Genomic DNA, 14,293 nt, shown 5'->3' with positions numbered 1-14,293 from the left:
TAGAATTAAGGTTCTGCCCTGAATTTTCTACGGAATAATAAAACACAGCTGCAATTGTAACTTTTCCATTCTCCAGCATTCGCAAAGGCAAGTGGCTGAATAAAAAAAACACAACGTTGCTTTTCACATGCAAGGAATAAAAGAAATCTATACAAATCAAATAAATAATCACCGTGGCAGAAATTATGACGGATGCTTGTGTTGCGACCAAAACGTCCTGTTCTTTTATTATTATTTTTTCTATCTACGTGACTTTACCAAAAGAACCAGATAGTATGGATTCCTGCAGTCACGAAAGCTTCAAATCAATTGCCCGATGATGCTGGATGCAATTACCAGCGAAACGTCGTACTCAAATTGTAAATGTTGTGGTTTCACGCTTCAACACACCGGTGGGCTAAAGCAGTGAACTATTTGTCTTTTGTCAACGTGACACTTTTTTACTGATTGGCCGTGTCGGGTGGTGGAGGGTTACGACACATTTATAAATAACGCGATCTAAACCCAAAAACGTTGATTATGAACAACATTAAATAGTTTCTTGTTTGCAAAAAATTGTGGCAATAATTAACACGTAAATTATGCAGTTTTACATACTGTCAATGCATTTCCAAATAAACCTTTGGTATCAACCAGGGGTGTATCATTGGATCGGTAATTGTCACAAATTTCATGGCCTCTGACCCATCCGGTCTGTCAGTTTGGCAGATTGGCTTAACATTTGCTACATTTAGAATTGATCGAAGTGACAATCAGATTGTAACAAAATCATTGGATCAGATTACGTGTGATCTGTTTCATACAAATTGACGTTAATTGATTTTACACACAGGGCAACAGTTACAGCCTTATTAAATACATTCAGCACCTGCAAGTCATAAATAAAATCGTTTTTAATCACAATAAATGTTTAAAACAAATGTCTGAAAAGTAACGTTGAATACAATTGTGAATAAATGAAAACAAAGCGGTAAATAACAGGGGCCACACGGTTTAGATTGGGACCATAATCTGATCCTGAACCGATCCATGTTTCTCTGGATCTATCCTGATTGGTCTTGTCATGTGACCTTGATCCATTGGAATTGGATTTACAATTTTGTGTAATAATGTATTTTGTTGTTGTTATTTAAGGACGAAAAAAAGTCGCGTAAATAACGAGGAATGCCTCACCTCTTCACAGCATTGGAAGATTTGACAGTGGCAAATTCAAAGGAAGTAGATGGATGTGGGAGGTTGATGGGGGGAGGGGGGGGATTTCCCTGCCACCTTGAGACCCAGAAAATTGGTATTTTATTGTTATTTACCAGAGAAAATATTTAGAATGTTTTATTATTATTAATGCAGGATTCTATTTAAATGCCTTGGAATTCCAAGACTGCATAGCCTCCCCTTGGGAAGTTTCGAGATCCACCTCAGTTTAACCAATTCAGGACCCTCCTGAAAAATTCATGTGGTAAGCACACTGCATGGTAAACCGGCCAGCACGAGATTGAATTCCCAGCCACGGTTAACACCAGTAGCGAATGGCATCCGAGTCATCCAGGATGCTACTGCAGCCCCATCACCAAGCTGCACTGGCCAGCATGATATAGTGCAGTATCGTATCGTACGTCAAACAACCCCTGTGACCAACTTGCCTCGAGGAGGCCTCTATCCAACAGGGCATTGGGAAATGCCTGTAAATTAATTGTCATATTCTAGATGTTGAACTTCTAACGCATCGTACGCACCCGATTTTAAAACCCTATGGGCTACCTCTTTATTGTGGGCATTACACGAATGCATACTTTAATTATCATATTTCACTTGAGGCTGCTGAATAGTAATTCAATGCTTCACGTTCCCAGAAATTCAATTCATTGTCTGATTTTAACAATTTATTTTATATTGGCTCTCGATTTTTTTGTACACTTAATTAGTCCAAGTGTAACATTAGGGTATCTCCACCTTCTTAGCTTCCCTGGTCAAGGACAGGTCCATGGCTCAAGCTCTCTCTATCCCAGCCGATTCCACTGGCTCACTTCTTTCCCCAACCCAACATTCTGCCTTATGGGAAGCACCGGTGACATTGTATGTACGTGTGTGTACTTTGAACCTCTTTTGCACCGTACGTAGCCAAACGTGCTAATTGGAGGCATGGGGGAAGGACAACAAACTAAACACAAAAATCAGTTCGAAAGAAATTAGTTTCAATCCATATTTGAAAGTGCATAGATCCAGTGGCTTCCTAATATGGGAAGGAAGGGCTTTCCACACAGTGGCAGAAGCACATCTAAACGCACGCGATAGAGTGACCGTCTTTGTGGCTTATTACGCGATAAACCACTTCGTTGAAATGTATAGCAGCCAAGCACTCTAAACGGAGGGAAAAACCGGAGGACCCGAAGAAAAATCCACGCGACCACGGAGAGAGTGAGGCATACAAACGCCGAATATACGTTCCAGATTTGAAGCTTTCGTGACTGCAAGGATTCATATTTTTAGGTTTTTTCGGTAAAGTCACGTAGGTAAAAAATTAAAATTAATAAAAGTAAAATAAAAATAAAATAAAAATCACGACGTTTCGGAGGCAACAGAAGCTTCCGTCTTCAGGTGGAACCGTCACAGTACGCTAGCTGTATCAAGTGAGAGAAATTCCAAGAACACAGTATTTGTATATATGCTGGTTTAGGGTGGGAGGAGCCAAGGTAGGCCCTGAATATTATTTTTGTGAGGTTCGGTGCGGCTGAAGTACGTGACTTTACCGAAAAAACCTAAGAATATGAATCCAAATATACGGGCGTCAGGGTCGTAACCAAACCCACGACCTCCCGTATACCACGGAAGGTAGTTAACATCTCGCCACCGTGGTGCCCCACCTAAAGTTGACTACAGGAGAACGGGAAAGTTGTACTTTGTATCTAAAACCCACACCACCACCACCCCCCCCCCCCTAGTCCACTTGCTGTACTGCTTCCTCCTGTCGTTTCTTCCTCGCCTTGCTAAGCGGTGTATATATATATATTTTGGTATCGCCATCACTTGATACAGTTTGCCATAAAACCCCGGGCATTAATATGAGAGCATCGTATCTATACAATGAGCATAAGTTGGGTGAACAAAATATATATATTGTCACACGCAAGATTCAGAGCCCGTGTTGTTGTGAGCGTGAGATTCAAATTCAATTGCCGAATTTATACGTCATTAACCTGTCTATTTTTGACACGTACGGTATTCCCTTGGTGAAAATAGAACAAAACCTCGAGCACCATCATTTGTCTTGCAGTGCTGCCCGTACACGTTTGAAAAGCGTCGAATTAAAGTCCGGATTGTCGTGTTTGTTGCAATGACAGGCGAGCCCTGGGCCACTGAGGGCTGTGGCCGTGCCGTCAAGCGAGTTGGGCTGCGGCGAGAGATTCCTGTATTGCTTTCGGATGCAATTACCTCCTCCGCAGCCTGACGAACCTCGCTTCAGATGTTCAGTTTCAGGGCACGCTGGCATGGCGCAGGCTACCCCCCCCGTGGGTAAGCTAAGTCATACGGCCTTCACTCATTACGCAATTCATGTCGGGTTTTATTAAGTGAAAACAATTTAACCTCGGACACATTTATGTCAGCGAATGATCGACGTGTCAAATAATAAAATAACGGAAGAAAATAAACGAGCGCCTACCCGACTGAACGCAGGCCACCACAGGCGGAGTAAGAAACTTCCCAGGGGGGAGCGCGGATCCCAACATTTCAAGCTGTTAAAATATGTCCCGAAATGAATAATCATAAAAAAACCCACACAGATTCAATGTGTTTGCTTCTCGTAAATATCAATAAAGTGCCAATGATCAGGGTCTCAAAGGGGTGAGGGCAAACGCTCCCCCAACCTCCTCCCCTTACATCTGCCACTGCGTATAATACGTAGTGTGTTACCTTAGATCTGCAACTGCGTATAATACGTAGCGTGTTACCGTAAATTTGACACTGCGTATAATACTTAGTGTGCTACCTTAGATCTGCAACTGCGTATAATACGTAGCGTGTTACCGTAAATTTTACACTGCGTATAATACGTAGTGTGTTACCTTAGATCTGCAACTGCGTATAATACGTAGCGTGCTATCTTAGATCTGCAACTGCGTATAATACGTAGAATGTTACCCCGTCGAGAAATAAAATCATAAACCACTGTACGCACCGAAATGCTATTTAAAAATGTGTGTTCCTTCAAATTGTAAATGAGCCCGGATTGCAACAGCTTTGACGGAGCGTACTAACTGCTGCACCATCGCTCCCGTTCTGTGCCTATTAGCCGCTTTGGAACAGACAACAAAAGGGAGCAACAGATTCCCTCCATAATATCGCGAATTAGGCACCTGCCTAAGGTATGAGACGGGTCATGGAGGGTTACTGGAAGGCTGCATGTGTTGATAATGATATCACTATTTGTTAGTTCGCTATCCATATCTTCTTCATCAGACCGCTAAATTGGGACCACTCTGGACCACATCATTAACCCGTCCTTTGGCCAGATCTAGCAATATGTGAAATTGTTGAAGTTCCTTTTGTCTGCTAATTCCTGATGATTTCACGTGGAAGAGAAGAGAGCGGGGAGGGATTCTACAAAATTCCAGCGTTTGCTCAGCTTCATCACCATTTTTAAATGAATTCGCTAATTTCGACGGCTATCAAAGAGAGAGATAATCTGGCACTATAAATATTAATGGCAATAGAGTGAATGAAAAGTGTGTGCATTCCAGCCAGTCCTCCATTATCACAATAAAGAAACGCGGCCACATGGGTAAAGTAAATCAATAGGACCTAATGAAACCTATACGGTTTGAAGAATTATAACCAGCCTGATTTTTCGCTGGTGAGCCTACTTTCTATTCATTAAAAGATGAAAAAAATTTGATTATAATTTTTTTCCTCTCCATCCAGAACAACTTCGTAGAAAATTGCTAGGCTCGAAAAAAGCTGCGTGGCTTTTGAATTTCCCTACACACTTCCTAGCATTTGTCCACAGTCTTCTCCCTGTTATTCTCAAATCAAGTTTTTGTTTTACTCATTCGCCTGCTTCCAGTTGCCCCAAGACAACTCTGAGCAATTGGCTCAAGGCAGGGATTTTTATTTCCCTGCCAAACGAAGACGATCAAACGAAACTGTCCCCATTCCGCCTAACTCCGTTACGTTTGGAACGCGAGTGGGCTAATTCTGCGGGGGAAGTTTGCCGCTGCTACCACAGCCCACGGCTCCCGCAGTCACTTCTAATAGCAGTCGCGAAAATAAAAATAGCACGTGGAACCAGAGAGGGTTCAGACACGCACAGCGAATTCTGTGTTTGTCACCGGCTCTCTTACGTGTGGAATCGCTGCCCTCTTGGCAATGATCTTCTCCGACAAAGGTGGAGGGGGTGTGAAAAAAAAAAACTCTGTCGTCTGACAAACAGATGGGTAACGATATGTTCTGTCGTCCATTCTGCTCTCCCTCTCACCCTCGATGTACAAGGATAGGCTAAACAACAAAAAACTCACCGCTTGGTGGTAGACATTGCACCAAGAGTGATGAAGTATGGTCAAACAACTGCACGACTGAAATATGTGAAGAGGCCTCCATCCAGAAGTGGATTGACAAAATACCGTAAATTATTACTATTATTAGTCCAATAATTGATTTAAAGTCACCTATATAACGTTTGCTGCGTTCTTCAAGATTTGTGAAAACAGATGGACATTAAACGATCATGAGAATAGGTTTTCCCCCTCTTTCTGGCAACAAAACAGGTGTTAAGATGTTAAAACACCAAACTGGAACCTTTAACAAGGAATCATGTCTGCATTAACCACAGTACTTGTGGTCAGAATGCAAACAAAAAACACACACTGATAATATATGCATTGTCTTTGAAACTGATTGGTCCACACCCGAGACAGCTTTTCTTAGAGCCTAGTCTCCATTGGTGTTGGACCTTTTGGCGTCACCTGGTCCAACACCAATGGAGACTAGGCTCTAAGAAAAGCTGTCTCGGGTGTGGACCAATCAACTTCAAGGACAGTGCATATCATTATCATCATCAGAGTTGTTTCTTTTTGTTTGCATTTTGACTGCTTGTGTTGTGGTTATTGCAAACATGATGCCTTGTATAAAGGTGTCAGTTTTTGTACCAGTTGAAAGGGTAAAAACCTATTACTATATCCCCCATACAGTTGTATGAACAATATTAAAGTGACATTAAGTATAAGTTAGAGCTTTTAAAAGTATAGTTTATTTTCGTTTTCCAAATTAACATCCTCACGAACAAGTACAATGTATCTGCCTCACTAAAACACGGCACTATTATTATTTACATCCGCCAATTAGTGTAGTAGCTGGTATTTCTTGAGAGATACAAAGGCTTAAGCTTGTAGAGAAGTGAGTCATTGTAAACTACAATAAAACAGGCAAGTTTGGAAATGTCACTAGATCTGTCTAGGGTCTCCGCACGACGATGGGGGAATTAATCAGAAAATGTATTTATAGTGGTGGAATCTTATGAGCTATGAAGTTCTATATTTTTTAATCTGCACTTGCTCGTTACCTAATTTTAAGACGACATTTAATCACGGATACAAACAGTTCAAAAGAGTGCAAAGTAAGGGTTGTTTTTGTCTCGACATTTGTGTTTTTTTATTCATGTTTTTTTTATTCTTAGGTTTTTTCGGTAAAGTCACGTAGGTAAAAAATTAAAATTAATAAAAGTAAAATAAAAATAAAATAAAAATCACGACGTTTCGGAGGCAACACAAGCTTCCGTCTTCAGGTGGGACCGTCACAGCACGATAGCTGTATCAAGTGGCTTGTGTTGCCTCCGAAACGTCGTGATTTTTATTTTATTTTTATTTTACTTTTATTAATTTTAATTTTTTACCTACGTGACTTTACCGAAAAAACCTAAGAATATGGATCCTTGCAGTCACGAAAGCTTCAAATCTAGAATTATGTTTTTTTGTTTCATTGCGACATCTATCTTCAATAATACCAGCATATTTAATTTTACTGGAGGAATCCGATTAGCTATGAAGCTATTTCTTTCACTGATGTCCAGTAGGGGCACGGGGTAAGAACGTGACAACAACAATCAAACTCTTAGGTTTTTTCGGTAAAGTCACGTAGGAAAAAATAAATAATAGAAATACATAATAACAAATAATAGAAAAAATTATAGAAATAATGATACAGCAATTGTGCTGTGACGGTTCCACCTGAAGACGGAAGCTTGTGTTGCCTCCGAAACGTCGCGATTTATTATTTTATTTCTATTATTTTTCTATTTTTTATTATTTATTTTCATTACTTATTTTTTACCTACGTGACTTTACCGAAAAAACCTAAGAGTATGAATCCTTGCAGTCACGAAAGCTTCAAATCTAGAAACAACAATCAACACAAAACACGACATTCGGTGCAAAGTACAAGAAAGGTAAACAAATCACCCAAACACACGCCACTAAACCATCCCCATCCTACCAGACAAAGCCCACTGAGGTGTAGTTACGCGATTTCGTACCGTTATCAGAAATCAGTCGCCAGTATAATCGCTCGACGAACATGATGCCTGTCGCAGACACAAGCATGCCCAAAGACAAATAGTTCACTGCTTTAGCCCACCGGTGTGTTGAAGCGTGAAACCACAACATTTACAATTTGAGTACGACGTTTCGCTGGTAATTGCATCCAGCATCATCTGCTCTGTCTCCCGTTCCTATATAGAGACAGAGCAGAGCCTCACCATTCTGGCGAATTGCCTGATGATGCTGGATGCAATTACCAGCGAAACGTCGTACTCAAATTGTAAATGTTGTGGTTTCACGCTTCAACACACCGGTGGGCTAAAGCAGTGAACTATTTGTCTTTTGTCAACGTGACACTTTTTTACTGATTGGCCGTGTCGGGTGGTGGAGGGTTACGACACATTTATAAATAACGCGATCTAAACCCAAAAACGTTGATTATGAATAATATTGGTCGCGAAAGCCTACTACGTGTTAAAATGCCTAAAGACGTTCAGCCAAATCAGGGGGGTTGATGAAAGAGCTGCAACGTTTAGAAATATGTCGGAGCGTTGGTCTCTCACGGTGAAATCACTTTAAATCGTGTTCGTGCGCTGGAGCATTCGTCTCTTACGATTAAATCACTGCAGCATTGTTCATCGCATCTTCATTTAATAACTACGGCGGTAAGAACGCACATACGTAGTTAAACATACGCATACATTTCATTCGAAATTATATATATTTTTTAAACGACACAACTCAATTTCATTAGGTATGCACGTGGGAATAAAGAAGAGTATTTTCTTTTTCTGATGAAATGTACCTTTTAATATTCACAGCCACAAGGTATCGGAATTGATTAGCATAAATGAATACAAGGTTGCTTTCAGAGAAGTGGTTAAAATCCATCATCTTAAGCCTATCAGTTATTTTCAAAACAAACACAATTACTTTGAACAAAAAATACGATTCCACTTTAATGTACTGTCAAGCATGAGACAGTTTTAGCTCTCTACTTTAAAGCCATTGTGCATTGCTCGTGGCTTGCGATGGTTACCGCGTATGAGATAAAGGCAACGGCACTCACTGCTCGCTGTCTTCGCAATCGCTCCACGTATGACGCACCACCCGGGAGATGATTTTTTTAAATATATTAGTTGGTCAATATAATCCACCAGTTCTTTCTTGCAAGAAAAAAAAACCTCTTCTTCTTCTAAAAATATTTTTCCCAGTTGAAACAAAAGGAGAAGGACAACGCGTTATTGTTTGTTTTGCGACAGGCGATGGAAGAGGAAATATGATTATATTTAGTGTCGTCGTTCATGCGAGTACATTTCTATTAGAAGTCACACAGAAAGTATTGGAGACATACTGTTGAACTTTTGAAACCATGGATTTGAAACATAAATAATCTGCACCTTTGTATTTTACTCAGTAATGTAATTTTAAATTACTAAGGTAGGCCAAATCCGATGTATTGTCTGGAGCTTTGTTGGTTATATTTGAACCCAGACTCAATATTAGCTCTATGACTCTGATGCCGTCAAACATTTAAAAGAACAGTTTTACTTTTTAAATCTTTATAAGAGCAAATAACTTTCTCAGCCTGGCAGGACATTTTCATTTATGCCTGAAAATAATATAATGGCCTCTCATTTGCATTAAATACGGATCCTTGAAATTTTATAAGGATTAGGTCGTCCGATTTTTTTTTTTTGCTGAAATGTATTCTGCCGATATTTTTCGAAGAATTTTAAAATTCATAACTTCACCTTTTTCATTATTCTGGAATCACGCAATGGTATTAACGCTTCACATTTTCAGTCATTATAATTTACGTCTTTTCAAAGGCAACGCTTCAAGTTGGAAATGTGGCAATTTTTTGGGGAAAAAAAATCTTTGACTTATTGAGACATTTCTGATAACAACATAAAAGGTTTTACAAACATGAATAACAGTTAACATTTAACTTTTTAATGGTTTTATGGTGAAATATAATTTTCCTTAAACTTACAAATATCAACATAAAATAGCTAATCATAACATATGTAGCGACATTAAATTCAAAATTTAAATATACAGCTTAAATAAACGTAGTGGTTACTTGCCATGTGGTTCTATTTTACAATCACTTGATGTCATGTTATTCGTGAATATTTTTTTTATCTGTTATATGCTTTTTTTATCTGTTATATGCTTTCCGACAGACCTGTTCTTCACCTGAGGACGGCTGCTTGCGTTGTGGCCGAAACGTCGTGAGAATTGTATTATTTTATTATGTTTTATTTTTATTATTTTATTATCTCCCTTCTACGTGACTTTACCGAAAAAACCAAGAAGATATATGCCACTTATTTAGATGTTTTTCCATAATGTGGTATTGAGCCTTGCACACCCTCTTGAATTAAGAATGTGTGGTTATGATGTTGATTTTTCTGCATCGATGTTACGTGCTTCATTTGCAGTTCTCTCTGTCACATGTTTCGCTGAGATATTTAGAAAAAAAAACACTCAACCGACCTTTGAATTGATGTCCGAGTCTCATAGCTCATTGCGATGCAACCCAAGATTAATATGTGTGTCATTGTCCTTGGGAATATTATTAGCTTTTACCACTACACTTATCCCAAATAAAATCCCGCTAAACACTCCATCGCACGCAAGGACAAAAACGAACTTCATAGAAATGCAACTGCGAGTGGAAAATTCCGTCAGCAAGCACCTATTTCGGCTGGCATATATAGGGTTTGCGACATCCGAGATACAAAAAAACCTTCCCCACTTTGTTGAAATAAAAGGACACTATAGAGGGGGGGCCGGGGGGCGGGGGTTGAGGGGTAGGTGGGGTGGAACCACGTAGAAATGCCTCATCTTTCATGGTGTATTATTATTATTATTGAACTGACAAACGAACCCAAATTTGGACTTGTAATGTCCCGAAAAGACTTAGAGATTTCCTAGGAGAGAGAGTTGGGAAAACCAGGACAGGTTGAAACTCTACTGGCGTAGTACAAGAGCAGGCTATGAGGCCAACCCTGCCTCTAGAGTGGTGGTGGTGTTCACACTGCACACTGAGTACAGTGCTGCATCCATTTAATGAGTCAACTCTATGGGATGCCCGTGTACGTGCCTCGAGTGCAGTGTGATCCATTTACAGCTACCTCATTGCCTTCTAATGACCCTCATTCTCTTATCAGCAGTCGATTGAATATTTTGAAAGGGGAGAGCGTTGAGAGAGATATTTAATTAGTGTATTATTGAGGTTGGTGGGACACTTGTAGAGGCTTTGCAATAAAATGCTGTTTTCTGCATATTATCTCCTTGCAGTTATTTTAGTGGAATTAACAAAAAAAATCCGGAACACATGTGTCAATAGTGAGGTATCTATAATTGGATCATCCCCTATTTTTCCAATGCCAGAAATCGACCGAGGCTTAAAAGGGATCATAGCGCAACGCTTGTAAGAGCATGCCACTCCTTAATGCACACCCATAGCAGCGCACATGAACTTGTGTTGTCCCCGCACAGACTTTTGGTCTCATGTTGAAGCCTTGCAATGATTGATCAGTCAGCCCGCAACGCTGTTAGATCGAGTGCATTGATTGCAACATTCATAACCCCTTGAACAAGTTGCCAAACCGCAGAAAATAAACCTCTTCAACAGACATTTTTTTGAATCACAAATTAATTTTAGTGGGCAGGGGTGCCTTTGTAAAACAAAATGGAACGGCAGTTTCTCATGTTAATATGCAGTTGTGGTGAGAGATTCACAATGCAAGCTACAAAAGGGCCACCATATGCATGTGATACGTCCACTGCTGGATGAGGGTCTCCCCATGCCATATGTGTGTGCGCACACACATAGGACCACCTTACGTGTGTGTGCATCTGTATTGGTCAGCAGTAGAGCGTGCATGTTTGCTGAACTTATTTCGCACCGTACATATCCAGCCGTGTTAATGGGAGGTGTGTGGGGAAGGACAACAAACTAAACACACACAAAACATTGTTCTAAAAAAAATAGTTTTAAATCTAGATCATTTAACAGTGCATAGCTAAAGTGGGTTCCTAACATCGGAAGGAAGAGCGTTCCAGACGTCCGCAGAAGTGCATCTGAAAGCGCGCGATGCAGTGGCCGCCTTTGAATGATGGTTCCCCAAAAGCCTGCACTGCGAGGATGATCGGAGATCACGTGATGATGGTTTCTGCTCTTTGACGAGATCAGCGAGGTACAACTTTAACTTCCTGCTCAGTGCGGGTTGGTGAGGGCAGGAAGCATAGATGTTGGAGCATGGTATAGTCCAACAATGGATTTTTTTTGCACCAGCCTCTGCTGTCATGCTAGTCCTTGAGCAGCCTTCGACACTAGTTTGATGCATTGTGGTCGCCCACCTAAGCACTATCCAAGCTCAAACCCCCTTAGCTTCTGATTTGGCCCATAGACGGATATAACAATGACGCCCACTGTTTGCCAAGGAAAGTCTCAATAATCTTTTTCAGTTAGGCTCGACTGCAAATGGGATGTTTGGTCATTTCCGTGAACGAGTGTTTGGCTTCATGTGCGAGGAATTCACCACACCCAAAGCAAACCCACCGGACATACGAACGGGCGGCACATGGCATTGCCCTCTCATGGCCACACCTCGCAGCCTACAACACCTGGCAAGCTCCAGTGGCTGCACGTCCAAAAGTAGTAGCCAGGGGCCGACCTGCTTAGCTTGCTGGAGCTGACGCGGTTGGGCACATCCGTGGCGATTAAGGTCACGGGTACGAAACGTCTGTTTGCCAGAATCGTTACACACACAAAAAAGTTGATTGCGTTTGACGGCAAAATAATTTCAACTTTAAAAAAAAATCACACACAGCTCGAAGTGTTAAGTGCCGCCGTATCAGATGTGAAAAAAATGAGAAGGGAAAAAAATAGTTTTATGATCAAGAGCGTCTGATTTACTCAAGGGGCGGCGCTGAATGTGTTATAAAAATCTAATCACAGTTGCTCGGATTGCAATCTGCAAGAAGTAACGTTACGCAGCCGTCAAGGTTGAGCGACAAGCCGATTTAATTTGCCTGCCAGGAGGGAAAAAAACGTAATAAAGAGGAGCAAACACCAGGGTCCATGTGGAGATTTATGCTCGCGTGCTGCACACACAACATTCAGAGTGGGGTCACGGCCGTGTTAGATTCCCAACATAGGCGACGACACGGAAAGCCGTGCCTCCGTTCACATCGGTACCTGTGTTACTCGCACACTTGATGCAAGCACGGGTTTTTTGTTGTTGTGATTTATTTCGTGAAATATACCGTACTGTTTTGAAGCCGATTTAATCTCCTCCCGTACGGACGATGCAATGCAATCGGGATGTATCATTTCAGACGGCGTCTAAATGCAACCGCGTATTGGTGATGCTGTGCAAAACTGAGGCGTGTTCATTACGGAGAACCAAGGAGGCATATTTATATGCTGTATAAAGGAAGGTAAAGGTGCAGCCTTGCAACGTCTTGCTCACATCACTGCTGGCAGAAGGCCCTCTACAAGAGGGAACTCTAGAATGCACCTTTGCATAGTGTGTCTTGCCTATTTAGGCAGCACAGGCCAGATTTTATTAAAGATGTGCGAGAACCCACAATTGATTCTACCACACTCAATACATAGTATACACACATATATAATAGCCCAGATCTGTCCTTCTGTGACTGTGATTAACACCCCCGGATTGGTTGAAGTGCGTCACGTGACCGCGAGCTGCCCACTTGAGAAGCAGCAACATCATGGCCAAAGCGCCGGAGACGCAGCCACGGAAAGCTGACGGTCGATCCACTCACACACGGCTCACTCATACAGACAGCTCACTCACACTCACTCACACACAATCGCTTGCAGCTCAGAGGAGACGGGTGAGTCAGAGTGAGGCAGAGCCGTGCTCCGTCCACTGCTGCCCTGAGGAACCCCCGTGCTCTCCACTGCTGGCTTCAGGGAGAGCCGCGCTGTCTCCACTGCTGCCGTGAGGGAGCCAAACGTGCTCTGTCCACTGCTGCCCTGAGGTAGAGCCGTGCTCTGTCCATTAGATTAGTACTCGAGGTTTTTTGATGCTTAAATCCACTGCTGGATGAAGGCCCACCGCACGCTGTGCGAGTGGATCGTGAGGATTTACTTGACCAGTCTGTTGGGGGCCGCCGCACGCTGTGGTTGTTTGGGGGTGTCACACACTGTGGTTGTTGAGGGTGCCGCAGGCTGTGGTTGTTGTGGGGTGTCGCACGCTGTGGTTGTTGGGGGTGCCGCAGGCTGTGGTTGTTTGGGGACGCTGCAGTGTGTATAGTGCATACTGTTAAGATATACTTTTTTTTACAGACAAGAAATTCAGTCATAGGGCAGAGGAGTATAAGAAGGTCTTGATCCTGGACTTAAACAGGAGCAGTGAAGTCAAGAGCACAGATGTAGCCAGGGAGCCAAAGAGTTCAAAAGTCTGGGAGCAGTAGAGGAGAAGGGGGGACCACCCACTGGGTGTGTGTCGACTGGGGGCTTCGGTAACGGACCTTGGTTTCTGAAATAGAGAACTCCTCGAGTGCATGTTGTGTGAAGAACTGAGAGAACACTTGAGGGTAAACCCGCTCGTGGGTGGAGCTGTGATCTAGTGAGCTGGGTTAGAATCCCGACCATGGCTACCTAACAGCAGTGGGCGGGTGCCGTCTGAGCTGGTCACGGGCTCCTCTTCATCAACACGGCCGCAATTATCAGCGTTGGTGATGCAGCAAATTTGGCTGTGACGGTCCCACCTGATGACGGA

At 42.1% G+C, this 14,293-nt stretch overlaps 1 long non-coding RNA gene across 4 annotated transcripts in view; it reads right to left on the bottom strand.

The window, feature by feature from the left end:
• Positions 1-14,293, bottom strand: part of LOC144943297 (uncharacterized) — an 82,482-nt gene that overhangs the window by 42,296 nt on the left and 25,893 nt on the right. The window contains exon 1 of one of the 4 annotated variants that reach the window (XR_013639482.1): positions 8,140-8,160. The exons of the other annotated variants lie outside the window; for them this stretch is intronic. This is a non-coding gene — a long non-coding RNA (uncharacterized LOC144943297). Of the gene's footprint in view, positions 1-8,139; positions 8,161-14,293 lie in introns of those variants that run through there. 4 annotated transcript variants of the gene reach the window in all.

This window comes from Lampetra fluviatilis, chromosome 30 (assembly GCF_964198595.1).
Source record: "Lampetra fluviatilis chromosome 30, kcLamFluv1.1, whole genome shotgun sequence".
Lineage (NCBI taxonomy): Eukaryota > Metazoa > Chordata > Hyperoartia > Petromyzontiformes > Petromyzontidae > Lampetra > Lampetra fluviatilis.
Note: the sequence above shows the minus strand (reverse complement) of the source record. Positions and strands in the feature narration are given on the sequence as shown.